Genomic DNA, 19,611 nt, shown 5'->3' with positions numbered 1-19,611 from the left:
TAACCTCAGATATGCAGATGATACCACCCTTATGGCAGAAAGTGAAGAGGAACTAAAAAGCCTCTTGATGAAGGTGAAAGAGGAGAGTGAAAAAGTTGGCTTAAAACTCAACATTCAGAAAATGAAGATCATGGCATCTGGTCCCATCACTTCATGGGAAATAGATGGGGAAACAGTGTCAGACTTTATTTTTCTGGGCTCCAAAATCACTGCAGATGGTGACTGCAGCCATGAAATTAAAAGACGCTTACTCCTTGGGAGAAAAGTTATGACCAACCTAGATAGCATATTCAAAAGCAGAGACATTACTTTGCCAACAAAGGTCCATCTAGTCAAGGCTATGGTTTTTCCAGTGGTCATGTATGGATGTGAGAGTTGAACTGTGAAGAAAGCTGAGTGCCAAAGAATTGATGCTTTTGAACTGTGGTGTTGGAGAAGACTCTTGAGAGTCCCTTGGACTGCAAGGAGAGCCAACCAGTCCATTCTGAAGGAGATCAGCCCTGGGATTTCTTTGGAAGGAATGATGCTAAAGCTGAAACTCCAGTACTTTGGCCACCTCATGCGAAGAGTTGACTCATTGGAAAAGACTCTGATGCTAGGAGGGATTGGGGGCAAGAGGAGAAGGGGACGACAGAGGATGAGATGGCTGGATGGCATCACTGACTCGATGGACGTGAGTCTGAGTGAACTCCGGGAGTTGGTGATGGACAGGGAGGCCTGGCGTGCTGCGATTCATGGGGTCGCAAAGAGTCGGACACAACTGAGTGACTGAATTGATTAAAAACAGGCATTTTCTTTCCTATATTTCTCTCTCTAAGCAAGAGCGCTTACACTCCACGGACTAAGCTAGGGTGTCATGCCACAAGAAGAAGTGACAAATTCAAAATAGCAATTAGGTTTGGTTTCTAAGAGTTTGCTTCGATAGCTATTTGGAAAGACAGACCCCACTGAGCCAGAACTTCCAGCTAACCACAGCAGCCTCTTGCCTGAACCTCTTGTTTTAATCACTGTAGAAGAGGTTTCAACCCCTCCAGCAATGGGGTCTTTCATCCCCAAGAATACTCTCCCCATAATCAGTAAATTTATCACTTTCTTAGCCAGAGTGTGCCAGGAAAGGCTGTCATATCAAAAAGGCCCAGGGCTCAAGTGAATCTTAAAGCTTGTCTAGCTCAGTAACTTTCCATCCCTTGAAATCCCTCTAGGCTCCCCCAGTGCATGCTTGAACTGCCTGATGACCAGGGGGCTACTCCAGAATAAGTGACGTAAGCTCCCCTGATCCTCAGCCCCTTACAGATAGAACTGTGCTGGCTGAATCCTCCCTTCTCTCTCCCTTTTTAATTCAACCACCCTTCAAGGCCCAGCAGAAGTCCTACTTCTTCCTCAAACTCCTCCCACTGACCTCTGTCCCTCCTTTCCCTCAAATGCTGCTCCGTCATAAACAGCTGTCAGAGCCTAGTTGACACAGGTCTGTAGTATCTCCCAATCCAGATATTAAGTGTCTCAAGGCTGGAGACCATGTCTTTGCCTCTCACCTGCCTTCATGTCACCTGATCTGCAGATGACTACACTGCAGATGATGGTGTTGAGTGAGCAGAAGATATCCTGGTCACAAAGTTTCAGTGTGTACACACTGGACACTGACTTCCTAAGGTTCAGGTCTGATGCCAGGCATCAGAAGGGGTTAAGTCAGACAGCAAGTGGCCAGTAGTGCATTTTCAAGGGTGAATCATGCTACTGCTTCCCCTTGGGAACAGGTGTCTAGTAAGTTTATTAGTCAAAAGGTGACTTGTGTTTGAGACCATGTGGTGTGTTTGTATGTGCATGTGAGTTGGGGGGAAGCATGGGAGTGTCTGTGTTTTTGAATGAATGCAATTGGTAGCGAGTGTGTGCAGGAGTGAGCAGTAAGTGAAGGTAGGTGTGTATGTATGATATGCATGTGGTATGTTGGTGTAAGTAAATATGAGTAATGTGTGTGTGTCAATACAATCAGGTGTCAGGTGAGTGTGATTACATGTGTGAGTGTACACAGGTATCCTATGTGTATATCTTTGGTGAGTGCATGAGTGTGCGTGCACAAGTGTTTGTACATGGCCCTGGACACAATCACTTTTGCTGTGATTAACATGCTCTCTGCTTCTTCCATTCCTTGGATCTATTTGGATTGACTAAGCCAAAGGTTTCCAAGTATTTTGACTGTAAGTATAGGTAAAAACTTTCTGACATATAGGTTTATTTTCTTATAGATTATAAACAGGTAGTACTGGCAGTCTATATGCTGAGTATTAAAATGAAATCATTCTTTTGTTTCTTAGGTAAGAAAATAGATGCAAATGGAAGTGCTCTTGTTTGTTTCCTATTTCCTAGCGGCGCACATGGTCCAAGTATGAGCTGTAAGCAGGTTCTACTTCAGATGCCATGCCCCTAAACCATATGACCCCTAATCCGACTTCTTACCTCTCCCCTAGATACACACACACACACTCACACACTCACACTCTCACATACCTCCTGATGAGGGTTGCTGCTGCTGCTGCTGCTAAGTCACTTCAGTCGTGTCCGACTCTGTGCGACCCCAGAGACGGCAGCCCACCAGGCTCCCCCTTCCCTGGGATTCTCCAGGCAAGAACACTGGAGTGGGTTGCCATTTCCTTCTCCAACGCATGAAGGTGAAAAGTGAAAGGGAAGTCGCTCAGTCGTGTCCGACTCTTTGCGACCCCATGGACTGCAGCCTACCAGGCTCCTCCGTCCATGGGATTTTCCAGGCAAGAGTACTGGAGTGGGGTGCCATTGCCTTCTCTGCGATGAGGGTTAACATTGGATTATTCAAAGCAAATGCCAGGAGATGGGCTGGAAATGGAGTCTACGTTCATCTGCACATGAAGACAATCTCCAATTTGCACTGCTGATGCCAGTTTCTAGGAGCCATTACGAGAGGGACAAAAGGCAGCAGCCAGGAAGATGCAGAGGTGAGCTCTAGAACAGGAAATCAACTGAGCAAGGAAACTCTTTGAGGTTATACGGGGGCAAGTGGGTGTGTGGGTGCCTGTTTTCTGAATGTACTTGCCAGCCCAGCATGGTGAGGGGATGGGTTACACCCACATCTCAGAAATGACAGCGGATTCCCACAACAATTTACAGCAAGCATGACTTAACAGTGCATTAGCTAACGGCTGCTGGAATCACTTAAGTAAAACACTTTTTTTTTTTTTCAGTCAATGCATTTTTCTCTTAATGACACAGAGTTGGAAATGTCTCTGAAAGCGTTAGTAATCTAATGAAAGAGTGCTCAGATGCTAGTCTCCAGGACAGTAGGGTATAAAATGATGACAGAGCAGCAAAAAGGTCAGCTCCAGGGCCTGACCACTTGATACCAGGGCTGCTAATGAGGGGATGTAAATGGTGTGTCCTGAGGACGGCAGTGGTGCTGGCTTTAACAAGCCTGTCTCCTGTCTGTCACTACTGGGGTGCTACCAAGATAAACCTTAGCATGTTTAATAATAACATGTCACATTTCCATCACATTGCTCCTTCTTCAGACTAATACCCATTTCTTTTACTAAGGACCCACAGTGACCGTAAGAAGGAGGCTCAGAGGAATATGATGTATAGAGTTCTGTTTTCGCTTGCTTTTTTTTTTTTTTTTTTTTGACATTTTCCAGGAGAAGAAATCACTCGGTAAGTGACAGGCCAGCACCTCCTCCGCCCTGGCAGGATGCTCTGGGCTGGATCTCCCTGGGGTTGGATGAGGTTGGAGCCAGTGGGGAATTAGCCTACTGCGCTGGATTCCTGAGTGCTGACTCAGCCACAGAACTCCAAGAGCAGAGCTACAAGCAGCGGTCCATGCAGTGCCCACTACGCCTAGCTGGGCAAGAGGACCAGTCTCTGCCCCTGGAGGTTTACAACATCATATATCATGCATGGGGCTGATGTTTCTGAGATAGTAAACAAGTGAGAAAGAAAAGTGTCATGATTTTGTATATATACATTTAAGCAGTTTAAGCAAATGTGTACATTTGTTCCTATTGTTCCAAAAGTTGCTGAATAAAGCACAACACAATGAATTTATGGTCAAATAATCAAGAAACGGCTAAGTTTAGGTAAAAGAGAAGGGGGTCCTAAGTTAGAAAAGAATGAAAACTTAAGGCCAGAAAGAGTTTGCTCACTGAATAAATGGCTTTTGTAAGGATTGACAATGGTGAGAGGGGAAGGTACCAAAATATTAAAAAGGGATGCAGAGGCCAATCATAAAAACATGGGAAACTCAGGACAGGTATATGGAGCAAAAAGGGAGAACACAGGTTCCACTTCACCCAGGAGGGTCCTGGAATTTGCCTGTTTTCCCAGAGTCATTGTGAATAGCACCACCTCTCAGTCTCAACTGTGTCCTTTCTTGGAGGATAAACTACTCATCCCGGTTCTCAAGAGCCCACAGGATGCACTGAATTGCCAGACAGCACCTTCTTTGGCCAAGCCACCTACAATGGTGTCTACCATTGTAATCCTCTCCAAGGGGCTGAAAGTCTCCCTCTCAGCCTGTCCTGAGGTAGGCAAAGCTCCTGTTTCCTCCTGAGCGGATGGTTATCATATGAGGTTCCAACTCTTCACTCCTGGGGCCACACTGGCTCCTGATGACACTAGAGGAATACGGCGGAGATGGGGGGAGGGAGGTGAGGAGGAGAGAGAGTAGAGGTGAGGAGGGAGGGAGACAGTGAGAATCTGGGGGCTGGAGCCCTAGGAGGGACATGGCTGGAGCTCACTGTCACCATGGGGAAGCCAGCAAGGGTTGGGGGAGGACAGGGCCCAGTGAGACCTGTTTTCTGCTCCAGATCCTGCAGCCTTTTGCTAAGGCTGTTTTCTCATCTCCAAGTAAGAGTTAGTAACATCTATTTCCAAAGTCCATGCGACCTTTACAAAATAATCATTTTAAAGCATCAGGCACACAGTAGGCACTCAAGGAATGATGTGTACCTAAGAGCATTTTTCCTAAAATCAAACCACCTAAAACAGGGGACCATAAAGCGTTAGCCCCTATTCCATAACACTGTGGTTTGGATCACCTCAGGCAGAGGCACGTGGGATGTTTCTGGGTATTCTGCAGGTGACCTCAGTGGTGGACCAAGGAATAGGGCTGTGCTGGGGCACCAAGAGCATCTACTGCCCACCCCCAGCTGTTTTTATTGAATTACTACTATAAACTTACACACACACACACACACACATACACACACACAAATAAGGCAGATTTTAAAAAGTGAATGGAATTTGGATCTTTTCTTCCCAAAGGGAATCACATTGCTCATCCTAGGGCATCAGTCCCCAACCTTTTTGGCACCAGGGATCAATTTAATGGAAGACAATTTTTCCATGGACTGGGGGCAGGGCGGAGCAGGGTGGTAGATGGTTTCGGGATGATTCAAGTGCATTGCATTTATTGAGCACTTTATTTCTATTATTATTACATCAGCTCCACCTCAGATATTAGATCCTGGAGGCTGGAGAACCCTGCTGTAGGGAGCACATCTCCTCTTTCATATCACTGCCCAAAGGATCCAGAAAAGAAAGTCCAAGCACCTGTAGGATTCAAAATACAAGCACCAGAAGCCTTGTACCTGTGCTAGGCCCTGGTCTCCATGCTGGAGATAAGCTAGCTCAGCCCCACTGATTATTAATAGCCTGAAAGTAGAAAAAGGACAGTCAGAGCTACAGCTTTTGTTTCTATTCCTTTTGATAAAAACATGTACCAGTAAGAGGCTGTGGGTTGGAGGAAGTCTCCCAGAACTGGGAGGGGGCACTGATTACACCTGCAGAAACTCTGTGGGCTCCATAAACCATGCCTTGTAACTTGAGTTGAATAAGGCCATAGGATGCTTAACTTAATAACAGCAATAAAAATAACGTTTAAAAATAACAGCAATAGTAGCCTGAAACTAACATAACATTGTAAATCAACTATACTTCAATTTAAAAGCTCTAAAAAACAAAGCTCACCTTGACAATACTATGACCAAGTCATGATTTTAATAAAATCACATAATTTTCCGTAAGAATCAACATGTTCACTAAATTAACTACTGTAATTAAAATGTACAAATAATTTTTTGAAAAAATAACAGAAATAAACAATTGAAGATTATGGAAAATATTTGTTTCAAGGTGGATCAGAGGCTGCCTGCTGCCTTCTCGGGCCTTGGGCAAAGGAAAATCTGGTTGCATTTTTCCAACCGCCCACCATGGCCACACGGGGGCGCGCGAGTCAACGAATGATCTGGGCTTCCCACAGGCTTCCTCTCCGGAAAGAAACAACGCTGGAGGAGGAGGACATCGGTGAGCAGAGAAACCTACTGGCTAATTCCTTGCTTGGCCCACTTCCGCCAAGGCAGTGACTCGGGCTGATTGCCCCCGGGTGTTTCAGAACCGCGTGGGTGCCAAAAGGTCTCCCCTGTCTTCTAAGCACTTTCCCAGCACCGTGGCCTGGGGCACTGGTTATTGTTGTTACACCCCAGGAGCGGGCGCGGTGAGAAGAACTGAATTAATAAATGAAATCCACTCATAAAATAACCACCTGACCCGCCGCCGGAGGGAGTAGATGAATATTCCCAAAGGAGAGTCTTGGGGGGGTGGGGGGCGCTGGGGGTGGGAGTGGGGGTGTGGAACAACAGACTGTCAATATGAACTGAGAATCTCTTTAAAGCTTTATTATCTGTCCCTTTCCCCACTTCAGGATCCTACTGTTTTTCCCTCCCACGCATAATTCAACAGATTTTATTAGCAATTTATCTTCAGTGACTCTTTCTAATACATTCAGCTTAGTTTTCATAGAAACGTTTTCTTTTCATGCTCTAATTTCATTAGATTAACTGTGATTGGATCAAAATTATGTAATTAGAAGAAAAACAACAACATAAGTGACTTTTGATAAGTATACAACTGAAAGGATGGAGGCGAGCCACTAACGGGAGTCTTCAAGTGTGCTCTTGGGCGTCAGAAGGAATGGGAGGCAGAGTGAGCTTGGCAAGTCTGTAGAGGGGAAGTGGTTTAAGAGAATACCTCCTAACCTTTGGTGAAAAGGTCTGAAAAGCTGCAGACTTGGCATTTATAACATGGCCAAATTTGCTAGATAGACATGCAACTCTTCAGAAGCACATCTGATGTCCAAGCAAGGAATACCTTCACCAGTGTAGGCTTTTATCAGTCACTGAGCTGGCTACCACTTGCCCAGGTTAATTCGGTTTCACTACAGTGCTGCCCACATCCTAGGAGTACACGCAAATCCCTGTTTCCCTAGGATTGAAAATTATTACTAACTGAAAAGGCAGACACATTACATGAAAAGGAAAACAATAAAGTTTTTGGAAGAAAACAAAGATGGATATACCATAATCTTCAGATAGACAGCAGTTTCTTGAATAGAACACACACAAAAGTGTTACCCATAAAGAAAAAATATTGGATAAATTGGACTACCTCACTGAGGGCTTCTATTCACCAAAATGTATTCTTAAGGACTGAAAAGGCAAGCAACAGATTAGAGGAAGGGACTTGGAATTCATACATTCAACAAAGACTCAGCTCTGGAATATATAAAGATCTCCCACAAATTAAAAAGAAAAAGGCCGACAATCCAATAGAAAAATGGGCAAAAGACTTGAGTAGGTACTTCTAAATGAGGATATCCAAACAGCTACTGATCATATAAAAGGTGCTCAAGAGAAACACAAAAGTGTAAGAAATATAAGCTAAAATCAGAATAAAATCAAAAGATGAATGGATTAACAAATATGGTACATATATACAGTGGAATACCAATCAGTCTTAAAAATAAAGGAATTTCTGACACATGCTATAACATGGATGAGCTTGAGAACATTATGCAAGTAAAATATACCTGTCACAGAAGGATAAATATTATACAATTTCACTTACATGAGGTACTTAGAGTAGTCAGATTCACAGAGAGAGAGAGCAGAGTGGTGTTTGTCAGCCGTGAAGGCCCGGGAAATGAAGACTTGGTGTTTAACGGGTACAAAGTGCCAATCTGTAAAATGAGGAAAGTTCTGGAGTTGAATAGTGGTGATGATTGCACAAAAGCATAAACGTACTTAATGCTGATGAACTGTACACTATGAAATGGTCAAAATGGTAAATCTGAACGTTATGTATGTTTTACCACAATAAAAAAAGAAAAATTACAATGAAACACACCCACTAGAAATGCTGAAAGTGGATTAGGGATGTGTTAACAATACCAACTTTTGGCAGAGTCATGGAGCAACTAGAACTCTTCATATGCTGTTGGTGGGAGAGTAAGTTGGTACAGCCATCTGAGGACACTGACAGAATCTACTAAAGTTGACAGTGGCCACCGCATGACTCAACAGTCGTACTCCTAGGTATGCATGCAACACCACTGGGTACATTTGTTCACCAAAAGATGCAAACCAGAATGTTCACAGCAACATTATTTACATTGCTTCTAAACTGGAAATGACCATGTGCCCATCAATGGTAGAACAGATAGATATTCCCACAAGTCCACGGCAATGAAAAGGAGCAAACTACACACAACAGATGAACCACAAAGAAGGCTGAGCACTGAAGAATTGATACTTTCAAATTGTGGTGCTAGAGAAGGCTCTTGAGAGACCCTTGGACTGCAAGAGATCAAACCAGTCAATCCTGAGGGAAATCAACCCCAAATACTCATTGGTAGGACTGATGCTGAAGCTTCAATACTTTGGCCACCTGATGTGAAGAGCCGACTCATTGGAAAAGATCCTGATGCTCAGAAAGATTGAAGGCAAAAGGGGAAGAGCGCGGCAGAGGATGAGATGGTTAGGCAGCATCACCGACTCAATGGACATGAGTTTGAGCAAACTCAGGGAGACAGGGAAGGACAGGGAAGCCTAGCGTGCTGCAGTCCATGGGTTGTAAAGAGTCAGACACAACTTCGTGACTAAACAACAATACACAACAGCAGGGATGAATCTCATACACAGGATGCTGAATGAAAGAAACCAGATACAAAAGAGTGTACAGTCATCATTTGGTATCAGCAGAGGTGATTGGTTCCAGGACCCAGGCAGATACCAAAATCTGAGGATGCTCAAAACTCTCCGTTATCCATGGTTCCACATTCACAAGTTTAACCAACTGTAGATCAGTGAAAGTGAAAGTTGCTCAGTTGTGTCCGACTCTTTGTGACCCCATGGACTATACGGTCCATGGGATTCTCTAGGCCAGAATACTGGAGTGGGTAATCTTTCCTTTCTCCAGAGGATCTTCCTTACCCAGGAATCGAACCAGGGTCTCCTGCACTGCAGGCTAATTCTTTACCAGCTGAGCTACCAGGGAAGCCCAGTAGATCAGTAGTACTGTAGTATTTATTGGAAAAAAATAAAAAATACATATAAGTGCGCCCATGAAGTGCAAACCCATGTTGTTCAAGGATAACTTCATATCATATGAATCCACCTTTTTAAAGTTCAAAACCAAGTAAAACTATTCTATGCCCTTGGAAGTCAACATGGGGGGAGAAGGAGGACAATGACAGGAAAAGGCATCGGGAGGCTGGTCATATTCTGTTTCTTCATCTGGATGCTGATCACTTGGTGTATTCACTTTGTGAAAATTCACTGAGCTGTACACTTATGCACTAGGCATTTTTCTGTGTGTATATGTCACTTTAAAAGTTGACATAAAATAACAAAATCAGACACATGTAGCACTGCATATAATGAAACAGTCAGTTCAAATCCTAGAAGATGGTGCTGTTAAAGTGCTGCACTCAATATGCCAGCAAATTGGGAAAACTCAGCAGTGGGCACAGGACTGGAAAAGATCAGTTTTCATTCAATCCCAAAGAAAGGCAATACCAAAGGATGTTCAAACTACAGCACAATTGCATTCATCTCACATGCTAACAAAGTAATGCTCAAAATTCTCCAAGCCAGGCTTCAACAGTACATGAACTGTGAACTTCCAGATGTTCAAGCTGGATTTAGAAAAGGCAGAGGAACCAGAGATCAAATTGCCAACATCTGTTGGATCATTGAAAAAGCAAGAGAGTTCCAGAAAAAACACCTACTTTTGCTTCATTGACTATGCCAAACCTTTGACTGTGTGGATCACAACAAAGTGGAAAATTCTTTAAGAGATGGGAATACCAGACCACCTGACCTGCCTCCTGAGAAACCTGTATGCAGGTCAAGAAGCAACAGTTAGAACCAGACATGGAACAGCAGACTGGTTCCAAATTGGGAAAGGAGTATGTCAGGGCTGTATATTGTCACCCTGCTTATTTAACTTCTGTGCAGAGTACATCACACGAAATGCTGGGCTGGATGAAACACAAGCTGGAATCAACATTGCCGGGAGAAATATCAATAACCTCAGATATGCAGATGTCACCACCCTTAAGGCAGAAAGTGAAGAAGAACTAAAGAGCCTCTTGATGAAAGTGAAAGAAAAGAGTAAAAATGTTGGCTTACAACAACATTCAAAACACGAAGATCATGGCATCTGGTCCCATCACTTCATGGAAAATAGATAGGGGCACAGTGGAAACAGTGACAGACTTTTATTTTCTTGGGCTCCAAAATCACTACAGATGGTGATTGCAGCCATGAAATTAAAAGATGCTTCCTCCTTGGAAGAAAAGCTATGACTAACCTAGACAGCATATTAAAAAGCAGAGACATTATTTTGCTGACAAAGGTCCATCTAGTCAAAGCTATGGTTTTTCCAGTAGTCAAGTATGGTTGTGAGAGTTGGACTGTAAAGAAAGCTGAGCACCAAAGAATTGATGCTTTTGAAGTGTGGTGTTGGAGAAGACTCTTGAGAGTCCCTTGGACTGCAAGGAGATCAAACCAGTCCATCCTAAAGGAAATCAGTCCTGAATATTCGTTGGAAGGACTGATGCTGAAGCTGAAACTCCAGTACTTTGGCCACCTGATGTGAAGAAGTGACTCACTGGAAAAGACTCTGATATTGGGAAAGACTGAAGGCAGGAGGAGAAGGGGACGACAGAGGATGAGATGGTTGGATGGTATCACCGACTTGATGTACGTGAGTTTGCACAAGCTCCGGGAGTTGGTGATGGACAGGAAAGCCTGGCATGCTGCAGTCCATGGGGTTGCAAAGAGTCAGACACGACTTAGTGACTGAACTGAAAGTATTCAATTATGGAATATTTAGGACATAAGAACGTGGGAAAGTCAAGACCTAATGAAACACTGGTGGAGCAAAATAATGTACCTGGCTTCAACTAGAATGTAATTCACCATCAGGGAGTCATTCAGGAGTGGGGAAAATTTAGGTCAACAAGCTGATGGCACCAGAAGGTGCTGTTAGGGCATTTACCACCTGTGTCATTCATCCTAGCATCTAATCACATGGTGTCTCATTTTGTTATGTAAAGGTCTGGTGAGTGTTCACCTTAACTATAAGCTCCCTGAAAGCAGAGACTCTGGTGCTGTTTCTCTGAAATAAACCAGAACCTAGCACAGGGTTAGGCATCCCACAAGAACGAAGACTACTTGTTCAGTATTAATATATATATTAATTAATATACAACACTAGAATTATGTAACAATGATATAATGAATTAAATGTGTTGTCTGCTAATGCAGGGAACTAGAAATGTTAGATTATCTATCCAGGGGCAACTTCATAATAAACAAAGAGCTTTGGCTTTGAAGCATGACAGATCTTGGGCAGGTTTATATAATATCCATGACCTCTGCTTTGCAACCTCCAAGTGAGGAGTGTTGTGCCCTTATAATGTTGGTATAAAGATGAGATAAATTATATGAGATAAAGCTGAAGAAGTGGGGGATCTAGGACACAATTATGTGCTTAGCAGCATACACGAAAGTACGGTAGTTGTCTTCTCCCAAAGTCTGTGTAGACTTCTGATCTTAAGCAGGTGGAATCTGGATCCTTCCTCGTCCTAAATTTCCTCAAATCTTCCAGAAGGTGGCTCCTGGGGCAGGGGCACTCTATATCATGCCTTTCTGACCTATCTCCAGGAATCCCTTTTGCAGCTACACTTTTTTTTTTTTTCATTAATCAGATGCCACTTTTATGATTTTACAGTTCCAGTCTTGATGAAGGCCCATAACTTGTGAATAATTTGATACACTAGTTAGGGCAGGGGTTGGTTATAAAAAGCCTTACAAATTTCTGAGTACAAATGTACTGATGCCACACTTAGTGTTATCTTTTTCTCCATCAAGCTCTTTCCTTTTCCTGACCCAGCACCCACTGAGAGCCCCCTACTATTGGAGGAGCAGGTGCTGGGATCCCACAGAGGGGGACACCATGGACTGGGGCATGGGGAGTCCAGGGACAAAGATCCTATCCAGTCTCTGTCATCCTCTGCCTGTGAGATGGGGGGACCACCGAACTCCCCTCTTTGGCCCTCAGTTCTCCTACCTAAAAAGTGAGGAAGGAACTGGATACCCTGCTTCCTTCCTGCTCCAATACTGGATCAGTTCAGGTTCCTTCATTCACAAGTAACAGAGACTAAAAGAAGCTGCTTCTGCACAAAGGGGAATTTATTGGGAAGACCCTGGACCATCTCACAGACTCCAAGGAAGACCTGAATCCCAAGCCATAGGATGAAGAAAGCAGGGCTGCCCAGGACACCCCAACAATGGCAGTCTATGGGATTGCCCTCTCAACATGACTCAGACCTAGGCAGGCACAAATTTTTGAATCAACCAAAGATAGATGAAGTAGATTCTAGGTGGAATAAATTACGTGAGTGATGGTGATTGGCTCCCAATGACAAGGCAGCAGAGTTAATTACAGAGTAACTGGTGTGCCCTCTGCAGAGAGAAGACAGGCATTCAGATTGGAAGGTGGGCAACAAGAGCTTTACCTGGATCTGCCTGTGTATCGGGGAGGCCGCTGGGCATACGGTTCAATGAACGTTCCCGTTCTCCCCAGTAAGGGGCATGGTGGTGTCTGGGGAAGGAGCTGAAATCAGGTTCTAAAGACTAACTCTATGCTTATTTGTAAGATTTATTGAGCATCCAACAAGAGCCAGCAGGCACTGGCCTGGATCTGCCACTCACAAACTGTGTTCTTTTGGCCAAATTTTCTGAACTCGCTAAGCCTCCATTCCCTCATTTTAAAACTGATGAGCAGTACCAGGTCACCTGCAAATCTTTTATCAACCATGTGCTCTCCAAACACTACATCTTACTCAGCTATCTTTAGAGTCCTCATGTCCTCACTGTGGAGTGTCACACAGAACAGTCATGAGGTGACTGATGAGCTGCAGAGAAGTGCAGTCTGACTGCCAAAGAGACCATTACCAGACCAGAATAGGAAGAGCAGGGTTTGTATCTTTCACATGGTACTTTTCAGAAACCATAACATTTCTCCTTTGGTTTGCCCATTTATTGATCCACTGAATGACTGATTTACTCAACAAATTACTTGGTGCTCACTTTGGACCAGACTTAGAACTCAGTTCAGTTGCTCAGTCGTGTCCGACTCCTTGCGACCCCATGAACCGTAGCATGCCAGACCTCCCTGTCCATCACCAACTCCCAGAGTTTACCCAAACCCAGGCATGAGTTAGACCAAGACCCTTCCCTCAGGGTGCTTGTGCTCTATATGAAATGCACAGCCTAATCACTAATCACACACATAATGAAAGTGAAAGTGAAGGTTGCTCAGTCATGCCCAACTCTTTGCAATCCCATGGACTGAACAGTCCATGGAATTCTCCAGGCCAGAATACTGGAGTAGGTAGCCTTTCCCTTCTCCAGGGGATCTTCCCAACCCAGGAATCAAACTGAGGTTTCCTGCATTGCAGGTGGATTCTTTACCAGCTGAGCAACCAGAGAAGCCCCAGTCACACACACAATAAGGCATGATAAGGGAGAACAGAGCATATTGTAGGTAGAGGGGAAGAAGCCAAGAGAAAAAGCAATAAACAATGCAAGAGAAAGAGAGGAGATAATTGACAGAGAGAGGATCTGGAGGGTAGGGGGAGGCAGATGAGGATGGAGCTGGAAGAAAGCAGTATTTTCTTCAGTTCTAGAAAAATCACTAATGCTAAACAATTTTCAGGGCAGAAAGAACCGTTTGATAAGATGAGTCTTCTGTTTGGTTTTAGAAGCAGTCAGAAGTGGGAGCTCTACTTACCATCTTAACATCTGGCCACACCCCCAGACACCACCTCCTTCTGCTCTGCAGGGGTAGAAGCTCTCTGCATCTTTTCTTTTTTTTTGGCTTGATGCTCCCTTAGTCTTGGTATCACCTACCCGAATTTAGTTCCATGGGGGTATGAGTGGGAATTGAACATGGTTGAAAAAACGCAAGGAGAGTACGTATGCACAGAGTAAAAAGGTTTCTATATGTGCATCTTCCGCTGGGAGAAACTGCTTCCCCATCATTCTTTGGTGTCTCAGACTCAGGCACGACTCATTTTTCACTTTTCCATTCCAATTAGCTGCATATTTTTAGCACGTGTTATATAAGTCTCATCTGCCCGAATTTGTTGGCTCAGGGCCTCTCCTTCCTTTCATTTCACTGGTGGATTGACCCGCGTGGTGGGATGACAAGTCTGTAAATAGCCTGCCCGAGGAGGGGTGGACGGAAAGAGCTCTGGAGATGAAGTGAGGGTTTGTATTTGGCATGCCAGGGCTAAATCCAGCCCTTCTAAAAGGGGAAGCAGCAAGAACGCACAATTCTGAACTAAACGGCAACACGTTAGAAAGGGCTGCTCCGCCCACAACGAGCATGAAGAAGCCTGGCTCAGACAGATGGGGCCAGGATCTCACAGACAGGTCTCCTCGACTGCCTCTAAACCAGGCTTAGAGGAGGCCGGCCGCAGGTCCCAAGTGCACCGAGGGCTCTGTCCGAATAATAATATGCAGAATAATCCTCTATAATTCTATGCATGGGTTGCAGGCCTTTCTAGGAAAAATAAAAGCTCATCAGCACTGTCAGTGGGTGGCAGGAAAAAGCATGGAGTGGGCCTGAGAAAACCCTGCCCTCAGCTCTTGTCATTCTAGGGAAGGTGCTTCACCTCTCTTGGGGTCAGGATCATGTGCTAAAAATATCTACATCACTTTTATACACGAGGTTGTGGAAGGACTAAAATGGAACAATGAACATGTACAGAAAAGTAAAAGGTTACATTCAAAAGTAATGCATTATTGCTATGAGTCTGACATGTAATCCACGATTACACACCCTGAGTTAAATTTGCAGAGGGCACTAGGGCTAAGCCGTCTCCTCCCAGGGATCACAGTATAGGACAAGCTCCTCTAGAAACCAGAGCCTGGAGAGGAGAAGAGAGGATACCCTAGAAGTCAAGGGGTGTGGTGCTGGGGTATGACTTTAGTGTCCCCAGAGAACACAGAAAAGCTAGACAGGTCCTGGCTCAAAGGTAAGTCTCCACATCCACTGAGATCTTTCAGCTCATCCATCCATCCTCCTCCTTCAGGACATGTAACGGGCAATAGATATCATGGAAGTTGCACATCTGAATGAAGCCTTGGATCAAAGACTTTCCAGAGTCACTATACAGAAGTCGTTCCAGAGCTAAAGAAAAATAAAGCTGTATTCTTCCTCAGCCTACACCAACAGTTGGCAGTTATATGTTTACCTATTTAATGAGAAGATATTAAATAGGTAAACATATAAATATTCAAATCCAACACAGGAAAGAATATCAGCATCTGTGAAAATCAAGTGACCTCCTGCTGATTCGAGGTTCTGGAAATGAAACCCCTTCTCCAATGTCTCTCAGTCTGGACTGTAGAATCAGTAACATACCTTTGGACCAGCAGCTACACACCATGTAGAAAGTTAGGATCCTTGGGTCAGAGAGGTCTGAATTCATGTGGCTTTTCTTGGTGGCACTGGGGAAAGTATTTATTTCGTTTACCCATCAGTTTTCAATGTGTAAAATGAAAGCAATATCTGCTTCACATGAGGATTAAATTTAAATAATATATATAAAAGAACACATTTTTGAAAAGACAGATTAAAAGCTTGGGGCCTGGCACATTGAACAGCGGTCAATGAATATTAACTTCCTTCTCTTCTCCAGGTTCCAATCCCAGAGAAATCCAACAAGATTTGTTAGCTCACCAATTATATCTTTACTCTCTAATCTCCTTTTTCTTGGATGTATACACTCACATGTGCACATATAAACTTTATAACACCTATGACTCTCCTGTGTCCTACTTTTCAGCTGAAACTTCTAAGTTCAAATTCTGTTTCCAGTAACCCTTTCTAGTGGCTCTGGCCCACAGAAACCCTTCCTTAACACTTCTGTCTGTAACTGTCGATGCTACTCATTGAGACTCATTGGAAAGAGACATAGTGACGTAAAACAGACAAAACAACCCTGACTTTAAAAAAACTCTCTGAATCCCAGCCCATGTCTTTCAACTGGTACAATAACTGCTCTGCCTACCTCACAGTTTTGCTTTAGGCTCAAGCAAAATTACGTGGTCAAAAGAGCTATCTAATCTGCCGTAACTATGTAATACAAGGTTTCCACCTCTTCATCCCCAAGACTGTCTCCGCCACTCCAACGACTGCTGTCGTAAGCATTACCGCCAGCATGACTATCACCATCCCCAGCATTGCCGTAGCAGCACCATCATCATCGCTATCATTATTACCACCTTCATCATCATAACTCCTACCACCAGCATGACCACCATCACCACCGTATTACTGCCCTCACCATCACTACCACCGTCATCCCCACTGCCACCACCATCATGATCACTCCTGCCACTACCACCACTACTGCCAACATCACCGCAGCTCCCATGACCATCATCATGACACACACACGCTCCTTAGGATGTAGGCACTCATTTAACTCGTTGAATTCACTAACTCCTTCCTGACCTAATATGCAATAGAAATGTGTGTCAGGCTTTGAAGAAAGTGGTTATGTACATCAGTTGCCCTGAAACAAGGAGGAACACTTCTTCCCCACACATCCTTGGCCAGGGCTCTGGAGAAAGGAGAATTCAAAATGAGCTGAGTTCCCATGCATATCATTGCAAGCCCCAGCAACTTAGTCGGCTGCTTGCTGAGCAGTTGACTGAAAATTCATGCCTGTCAACCCTGACATTTCTCAAAATTTCTGAGTTATTTATGCTGTACCAGTCTGTGAGATTCAAGTCCCTAGATTCTTGGGGTGTAGGCATGCCCAGTTGTGTCTGACTCTCTGCAACTCTTTGGACTATGGCCTGCCAGGCTCCTTTGTCCATGGGATTTTTTCAAGCAAGAATACCAGAGTGGGTTGCCATTTTCTTCTCCAAGGATCTTCCCAACCCAGGGGTTGAACCCACATCTCCTGTGTCTCTTGCATTGCAGGCAGATTCTTTACCCACTCAGTCATCGGGGAAGCCCCTGGAATGTAGGAGAAACTGGTAAAATGCTCTTCTAGAAATTTCCAACCCAAAGTGGATAGCAATGAGGTACCTAATATTCCTCCCACTGAATTCTCCGAATCTGATCCTACTCACTTAAATTAGCCTTGACTACCCTCCCCACTGAACCCCACTCTCAGGGTACCCCTACTTGGGGGTCAAGAATGTCTACCCCATCATTCTGTCTGCCTGCCAGGCTCCTCTGTCCATGGGATTCTCCAGGCAAGAATACTAGAGTGGGTTGCCCTTTCCTTTTCCAGGGCATCTTCCTGGGGTGTCTACACCCCAGGAATCGAACCCAGGTCTCCTGCATTGCAGGCAGATTCTTTACCAATTGAGCTACAGGGGAGGCCCCATGCTTAACAAGGTCAGGTGAAATAAGTTAGCAGGACAATTTGTCTACAAGAAAGGATAAAAACCCCACCCTTCAGTATAAGTCAGAGGTCTCAAAAATGAGAAACTGGACATCTTAAAGAATAGCCCTGAGGTCCTAGTTGCCTTATATCAGGCTCCAGATGGTCCTTTCTCTTTCAGGATTTTAGCAAGCTTACCCTTGAGGCAAGGTTGCACACCCGAGACACCCCTGCCCAGCATTATCTGTCTTGGTCTTCTTCAGTATTCTCAGTTTCTGTTTACTGGGCAACCCAAGAACTCTGGCTGCTCAGCCCTGGCTGAGCTCAGCCATGGCCCTCAGGTCGGTCCCTTATCCTCTGTGCTCACAGCTGTCTACACCCCAGCTGGCTGAGGCATCCAGGGCTCTGCTGGTTTATGCACAGCCCAGGCCAGGCCTGGCTTTGGTCCCTGGCCTATGCTGTCCACCACGTCTGCCCTCAGTCCACCACGTCTGCCCTCAGTCCATGCTCTGCATTCAGCCTCCCATCTCCCATCAATCACTTTCTGTGGAACTCTTTGCTGCAACTGATACAGGATGAAACACCCACTTTTCTCAGTGCTGTGTTTGAGGTCAGTAATAAAATGGCATTTCTAACTAACATTTACTTGAGCGCATACTATTTGTCAAGCACACTTCCAAACCCTCCGTATGTGTGTTCAACCCTGTATTACAACTACTCTGTGAAGGGGGTTGCGGTGAGTACTAGCATTTTTCCCTAGTGAGTTAAACAACCAGCCCAAGGTCCCCTGATGCTGGGAAGTGGCACAGCCCAGTCCAATCTGGGTGGGAGGCTGCACTCCCAGCCTCTCTGCCATTCTGTCTCCATAGAACACCCATTACAGGGAAGAATGCTTCCTTCCAACTGACCCCAGCAATCACGGTTTCCTTAATGTCTCCCTTGCTTTCAGTCCTTCCTATTCAAAAACAATTGGTCTGGTGAAGAAAGCCTCAAATTTGGCATGAGGAACTCTTTCTTCTGGCAGTGGACATATTTGCTTTAGCTCTCCCCAAACAGACGTACATTTGTTTTCCTTTTGCTACAATGATCAAGAAACCAATTACTTACCAACTAAATGGCCAGGCATGAAAGTCAACTCCACTGCCTTTTTCCACCTACAAGGAGAGGCTCCATGGAAGTTTCTATAGACTTAAGTCCCAGGAGAGAAAGGAGAATGGGGTCCAGTGGGTTGGGTCCCTTTGTTTATCGGGAATCAAGGCTTGTGGAGGGAATGTTCACACCCCCCTCAACATCTCCAAGGAGCCAGGACGTAGCAAACTCATGTTTACATATTAATTTATCCATGCTACTCTTCTTGATGCTTCCAATAACTCCCTTCCCACTGCCCTGAGAACATTCAGCTCAGGTGAGCTAGTTCCCACACATTCCTACCTCATTCCAAGCTCACTCCATCCACTGTACCTTTGCTTACCAGGTTCCTCCTGCCTGGAATTTCCTCCCTCACTTCCCTCTGATCATACAAATCCATCCTTCGTGGCCAGCTCCCATGTCTCATGGAGCCTCCTGAGCCCCTCAAATCCTGAGGTTGAGCTCCCTGCTCTGTGTTCCTACCTCATAAAGTCTATGCTACAAAAGTCAGTGCTTAACTGTACACCATCACAGGGTATTTCACATGTCTTCTCAACTGGTCTGGGAGCGGAAAGCATGTGTCTTGTGCTCGTATATCTACCACTGATTCTGAAATGGGGCTGGGAATACACACTGGTGAAGAACACACTTGGCTGGTTGATGAAAACTGGATGAGGGGGCTTCCCTGGTGGCTCAGTGGTAAAGAATCC

The 19,611-nt window shown here is 44.8% G+C and overlaps 1 protein-coding gene across 4 annotated transcripts in view; it reads right to left on the bottom strand.

Annotated features, from left to right (window-relative positions):
* PRKCE (protein kinase C epsilon) overlaps window positions 1–19,611 on the bottom strand; it is a 543,326-nt gene that overhangs the window by 233,510 nt on the left and 290,205 nt on the right. The window lies entirely within an intron of this gene.

This window comes from Bubalus bubalis, chromosome 12, assembly GCF_019923935.1.
Source record: "Bubalus bubalis isolate 160015118507 breed Murrah chromosome 12, NDDB_SH_1, whole genome shotgun sequence".
Classification (NCBI taxonomy): domain Eukaryota; kingdom Metazoa; phylum Chordata; class Mammalia; order Artiodactyla; family Bovidae; genus Bubalus; species Bubalus bubalis.
This window is presented reverse-complemented; position numbering and strand designations above follow the sequence as displayed.